The sequence below is a fragment of the Carya illinoinensis genome, chromosome 15 (genome assembly GCF_018687715.1).
Source record: "Carya illinoinensis cultivar Pawnee chromosome 15, C.illinoinensisPawnee_v1, whole genome shotgun sequence".
NCBI classification, from domain to species: domain Eukaryota; kingdom Viridiplantae; phylum Streptophyta; class Magnoliopsida; order Fagales; family Juglandaceae; genus Carya; species Carya illinoinensis.
In genome coordinates this window covers 14,759,269-14,765,440 of record NC_056766.1, presented here as the reverse complement: position 1 = coordinate 14,765,440, position 6,172 = coordinate 14,759,269, and positions in this window count along the sequence as shown.

Below are 6,172 nucleotides of genomic sequence, written 5' to 3'. Positions count from 1 at the left end.
TAGGTTGAAGAAAACATTGATTGTAGGTGGGAAACTATTTTATGTATGTTGTTGTGTGCATATAACAAATTTACTTGTACAATATGGACTTGAGGAGATTATGGATATTGTTGATTGTATAAGAGATGGTATAAAATATCTGGTAGCATCAGAGAGTAGGCTAAAATAGTTTAGTGAAATTGCAAAACAGTTGCAATTACCCTAAAAGAAACTGATTTTATATGTGCCTACAAGATGAAACAACACTTATTTAATGTTGAATGCTGCAATAGTTCAAAGAAGTTTTTCCTAGAAATGGTGATAGAGATAAATGTTTTGAATGAGTTTCAACTGTTGAAGAGTGTGGGCAAGATGAAAATGTTTGTCAACTACTATCTATTTTCAATGAAGTCATTAATATTATATCCGGAAGTGATTACCCAACAGAAAACATATTTCTTTCTGAAGTTTGGAGAATGAAGTACATTTTAGGTAAGAAGAGTAGAGATGAAAATGAGTATATGAAATCAATAGTAAGGAAAATGAGCGCTAAGTTTGACAATTAGTGAGGGGAGTGTAATCTATTGATGTCAATTGCAGATTGATCATGTCTCTCAAGTGTTGCATGAATTATATGATGAGTATGTTTATGAATGTAATTTAACTCTTGAGGTAGAAAGAGAGTAGGATAATGCTCAAATGAATGTATCTGGTTCTTCCTCAAGTGTTGAGACTGGGAGAAGCATGTTGAGTGGCCAGTTATTATTTAAATCTTTTGTTAGAAGTGTTGATATTGTACAGCCTAATAAATCAGAACTAAAATATTATTTAGATGAGAGTATATGTATCTGTGAAGAGGGTTCAAATGCAAGTTTCGATGCCCTAGATTGGTGGAAAACAAGTAGTCTCAAATTTTGAACTTTGTCCAAATTGGCCTGAGATATATTGGCTACACCAATTACCATAGTTAGCTCAGAATCAACATTTAGCACAGGAGACAGAGTCATTGATCCTCATCGAGCTTCATTGTCAACTGAAACTATTCATATGTTATTATGTGGGTCTGATTGGGTTAGAGTATTATATGGACTTAAAAGATTATCAACAAATTTTATAAGTGTAATCTATTTATTTCAACTGCCTATTGCTATTTTATTATTTTATACTTACTATTATTAATTTATTTACAACAATACTAACTATTGTTTTTTTCTTGTCAATAGAAGGATGTTCTATCAGAAACTCAGATTATATTGCCACAGCCATAGGCCCATATAGACTTAGATTCTTTTTTTTTTTTTAGCATGTTTAATCTATGGAGCATTTGGGCAGTTTTCTAGTTTTATCTGGTCTATTTTGGTTAATATATATTATTTGCTATCTGATATTTGGATAATTTACTTTGTAATATTTGGATAGTTTGGTTGTCCTATCTAATTTTGTTTGGGGTGATATGAGTAATGACAGTTCAGGTAATTTGTAAGTTCTAACTCCTCACTATCTAGATTTGTTAAATTTCTTTAAATGGCAAATTAAATTTTGCATTGTAAACATTTTTTGACAATATTACTAAGTTAAAAATACTTGAGCAATTTTGCAAGGAAATAAAATTATATTAATGTTTTTTACTGTATTAGTGTGTGAAGGTTGTCATGGTGATTTTGTTCAAATTTGGGAACTTGTTGACTTCTATCATGGTGAACTCAGATTTTGTATAAGTTTGGTAACTTCTAGTCATTGTGATTTTATTGGTAACTAAGTTAATTTTGTTTAATAAAAATTAGTGAACTTTTGTATGCCTATTGCTACTGCAACCTACTTCTTTATATATGACTTCTTGTGTCATGTTGATTTTGTTTTGGTAACTGCATAAGAACATATTAGTGTATGCCTTTTGTTTCATAAGAACTTGTTTTGGTAACTGCATGAGAACTTGTTTTGGTAACTGTATGAGAACTTCTTGTGTGACTTGTGTCATGCTCTTTTGGTTGTTTTGGTAACTTAGTTCAATATGTCTGGCTTTTTGACAAATTCTTTAATAACTGCCTGTGGTATTACAGTTTAGTGTAAATTTTTTGTTGACTGCCTGCTAGTTGGCAGATTCAATTCTTCTTGTGTGACTTGTGCCATGTTGTTTTGGTAACTTGCTTTAACCTGTTTGAAATATGATTTTGTTGTCAACTTGTCTAGTTGTTTTGGTAACTTTTTTGATAGCTGCCTGTAGTATTATAGTATGCTAGTTCTAATGCTACTACATGCTTCAACCTGTTTGAAATATGATTTTGGTATTGGTATACTGTGTGTCTAATATTTGTAGAGATATGCCATTTATTTTTCTTGCAAATTAAATTTTGCATTCCTGTTAGATATCCCTTGACAGTAGACTAAGTTAACAATACTTGAGCAAGGGATTAAAAATCTATTAACAAAATTTTTAGTGTATTAGTATATGCAGGCAACAGGACAATAATGTATTTGGTTCTGACTTCTGGGCTGCATTCAAGAAAATTGAGGACTTCACTAATTTCAATTTTAGAGCCTATTTTTTGTTTTGAAGTTTAATGTACTAAGTTTCATTTCTTATTGTTGTAAAGTTATTTTTCATTCACTAGTTCCATTAGGAAGTAAATGACATTTAACGTAATAATGCAAAGGATATCTCTAGAAGGTTTCATGATGTAAATTTAAGTTGCTATTATTCTCCATAAAAAAAATTGTTACTATTCTAATGCATTTATTTTAATTGTATATTTAATATTCTGCAAATAAAATATAGGTAAACGAGCTAAGCTCGAGTCGAGTTTGGGCTCGGCTCGTTAACAGAATTAAGCTCAAGCCGAGCTTGAGTTTTAGTTACTTGTAAACAAGTCGAGCTCGACCCATAAACGAGCCAAGCTTGGGCTCGACTCAAGTTGTGAACGAGTCGAGCTCGCACAACCAAAGCTCGCTCGAGCTTGGCTCGTTACAGCCCTATATACACACGAACAAATATACATGACAGATTATTTAGGAATTGGAGCGACTGCTGCTCCTTTACATGTAAACTTTCGCAAAAATATAAAAAATAAAATTTGTACTACTGGCACATTATGATATTACATTTTGTTAGTTTTGACATAACATTTTTTATCCCTATAGTATACATACGAGCAAGTGTATACAACAGATTATTTGGGTATTAGAGCGACTGCTCCTCCATTGCAGGTAGTGTCAACGTGAGACACTGATGTTGTTTTTTAATTTTTTACTGTTGTTCTTACTAAGTTTTGTTTTTTTAGGTCCAACCATCTCAATTGCTTCTCTCAGATCAGGATGATTATTAGGACAAATATAAATGGTGGTGATTAGCAAGAATGTTTTGATGGAAATGATTACGTATGGACACAATTATTGGAGTATATTTTTGTGGAAATTATTGGAATGTGATTTTGGTGAAAATTATTGGTGTATATGGTGGTGTTTTGGTCCATTAAGTTATTATAATATAATATAATATTCAAACGTCTAAAGTTACTTCCTGTAATATACTTAGTGTAATTTCCTATAATGCATTTTTGTACTAATGGAATTAGTGCAATATTTTGTGATGCACAATTTTGTGATGGAATGCGATTACAAGGTAGCCTATAAAAACTGAACTAAAATTGTCATGTGAAGAAATACAAAAATCTGAAATTGTCCATTCATTCTTAAAAATAAAATATTTACAAATTCACAACCAGAATAAGTTTACAATGTATCTTATAAAAACTGAAGCTGAAATTGTCATGTGGAGATATACACAAATTTGAAACTATCAATTCATTCTCAAAAGTAAAATATTTACAAATTTATAACAGGAAATGTCCAAAACATAAAAATTCACATCCATTACATGTCAATCTTAAAGTACTTCTCAAAACTGCCCAAACCCCAAAAAATACCAAACCAAAGTTAGGTAGAACCCAGCAACTGCAACTCGCCCCAGCACCAAATTCATGGGAAGCATGATGTTAACAGATAGTGTGTTGGCCGTGCCAATCCATTCACTTCTTCATTTATTCTACTTGAAGACCAAACATTTCCTAAATGCAAAGCAGCGCTTGTCATCTCCGACTATTTGTGATAAATCTAGATCCTAGAGGGATAGTTATTTGTTGCATTGGACTCCAACTAGGTCTCTTAACTAGAGTAAACCAAAAATAAAAAATTGCAAAAGGTTTCTACCCATATATATATGAATATCAAATGTTTAATTTGAAAGTTTGCAGTCTTAAAAGTTCCAAAGTAGAACAAAAGAGTAGCCATGAACTCAAACCCACAGGCTTAATGAATCTTGAATCCACGACCTTGTCCGTTTGTCTCTTAATATATATTATGTAATCTTTACGTCAACTCACCTAGCTTGAGTAGATTAAAAAGGAACAAACATATCAAATTAAATTCCCATTTGCATAACTAATTAATTAAACCAAGAATTTCAAACTTTCAATGGATGGTCCCAAAACTCATGTTCTTGCTGCATATAATGTCACAATGTTCATGCATTTTCTTCATGAGTTTCAAACAATGTACGCAACCCAACCTGCAACTCTCCTTTAATTTTTTTTTTCCAATTAAGCATATTAATTATTACAATAATGCTAAATCAATAACTATAAATCACTACAGAAAACATTTGCAACAATAGTTATTCAAACAATTAATAATTACAATTTATAACCCATCAATAATGGAAAAAAATTAGAGGGGCTGAACATGAGTCATGCAAGAAAACATAAAATAGAGAAGTGAAAATTAGAGACAAGTAGCGAAGCACACTGAGTAACTACAAAGACTCTGTTATTGTAAATGGAGCTCTACCAATTGGGATGGAGGTAAGTGACGAGTTTAGGGAGATGAAGGGTTCGGGGGGTTTAAAATTAGAGGGGGGAGAGGGATTGAGGCAAGCGTGGGTTCAAATGGTTCATTTAGGGTAAAGGGTGATGAGCTTTGGAAGCGGAGGGTTCTGGCTCATGGTTCGAGTGAGGGTTCGTGGTTCAGGGGATGAGATGTTGAGAGGATGCCAAGAGAGAAATGAGATGGCTCGGGGAGATGGAGGCCACAGGCGAGGGTTTGTGGTTTAGGGAGATGGGTTCATGTGCTTCTTTAGGAGATGGTGGTTCTTGTGGTTCAAGGAGATGAGGGAGATGAGGGATCGTGTGGTTCAGGAAGATGTGCTCGAGATTTTCAGGGAGATGAGAAAGATGAGGGTTCGTAGGTGGAGATGAGGGTTCTTGTGGTTCAAGGAGATGAGAGAGATGAGGGATCATGTGGTTTGGGGAGATGTGCTCCAGATTTTCAAGGAGATGAGGGAGATGAGGAAGATGAGGGTACTTAGGTGACGATGAGGGAGATGAGGGCTTATAGGTGGAGATGAGGTAAAAAGCACGTTTGTAAATATTATTTTGATTTTTTTTTAAACTTGCTTTTTTGAATATTTCGAAATGTAATTTCAATTTTAAAAAGTCAATCAATAAGAAAAAATATCTATATAACTTTAAGATAATTACAACTTTCAAACTATATAAAAAAAGCTCATAATTTTGTAAAAATCAAATAATCACTTATGTCAATTTCTACCTCAAAAAGCAATTTTTTAATTTGTTTTAAAAAATATATAAAATATTTGAAAGTATTTTAAATATATAATCTTTTTTTCTTGTCAAAATTAATATATTAATAGAGATACTAAACAGTATATGAGCATGAATGAAGTATTTTAGATATATATTTAATAAACAATAAATAATTTTTTAATAATAAATAAATTAAAAATTATAAATCATAAAATTAAAAATTATATTATTCACCAAAATCCTAAATATGCAATCAATCATTCCAAACTCTCTCCTAATAACTATTTGACAATGCTTAAAAAAAAAAAAACTATTTGACAACGATATTTTTGATTCTGTGGTCGTCAAGGCAAGTCATCATTTCAAAACCTCCTCCAGAAGTTTCCCGTCCCCTCGAGATTTCTTTCATTCACCTTCACATTCAAGTCAATGTTTATCTACTTTACCTGCAAAAAACATGTTTATCTGATCTTTTAAAAAAAACAATAGAAACGTGGGATAAGAAGGGCAGTGATGGAAATCATTTAAATTTTTTTTGATAAGGTGAGGTGAACTATCAAATATATTTATTAAATATATACACGAATATAAATGAA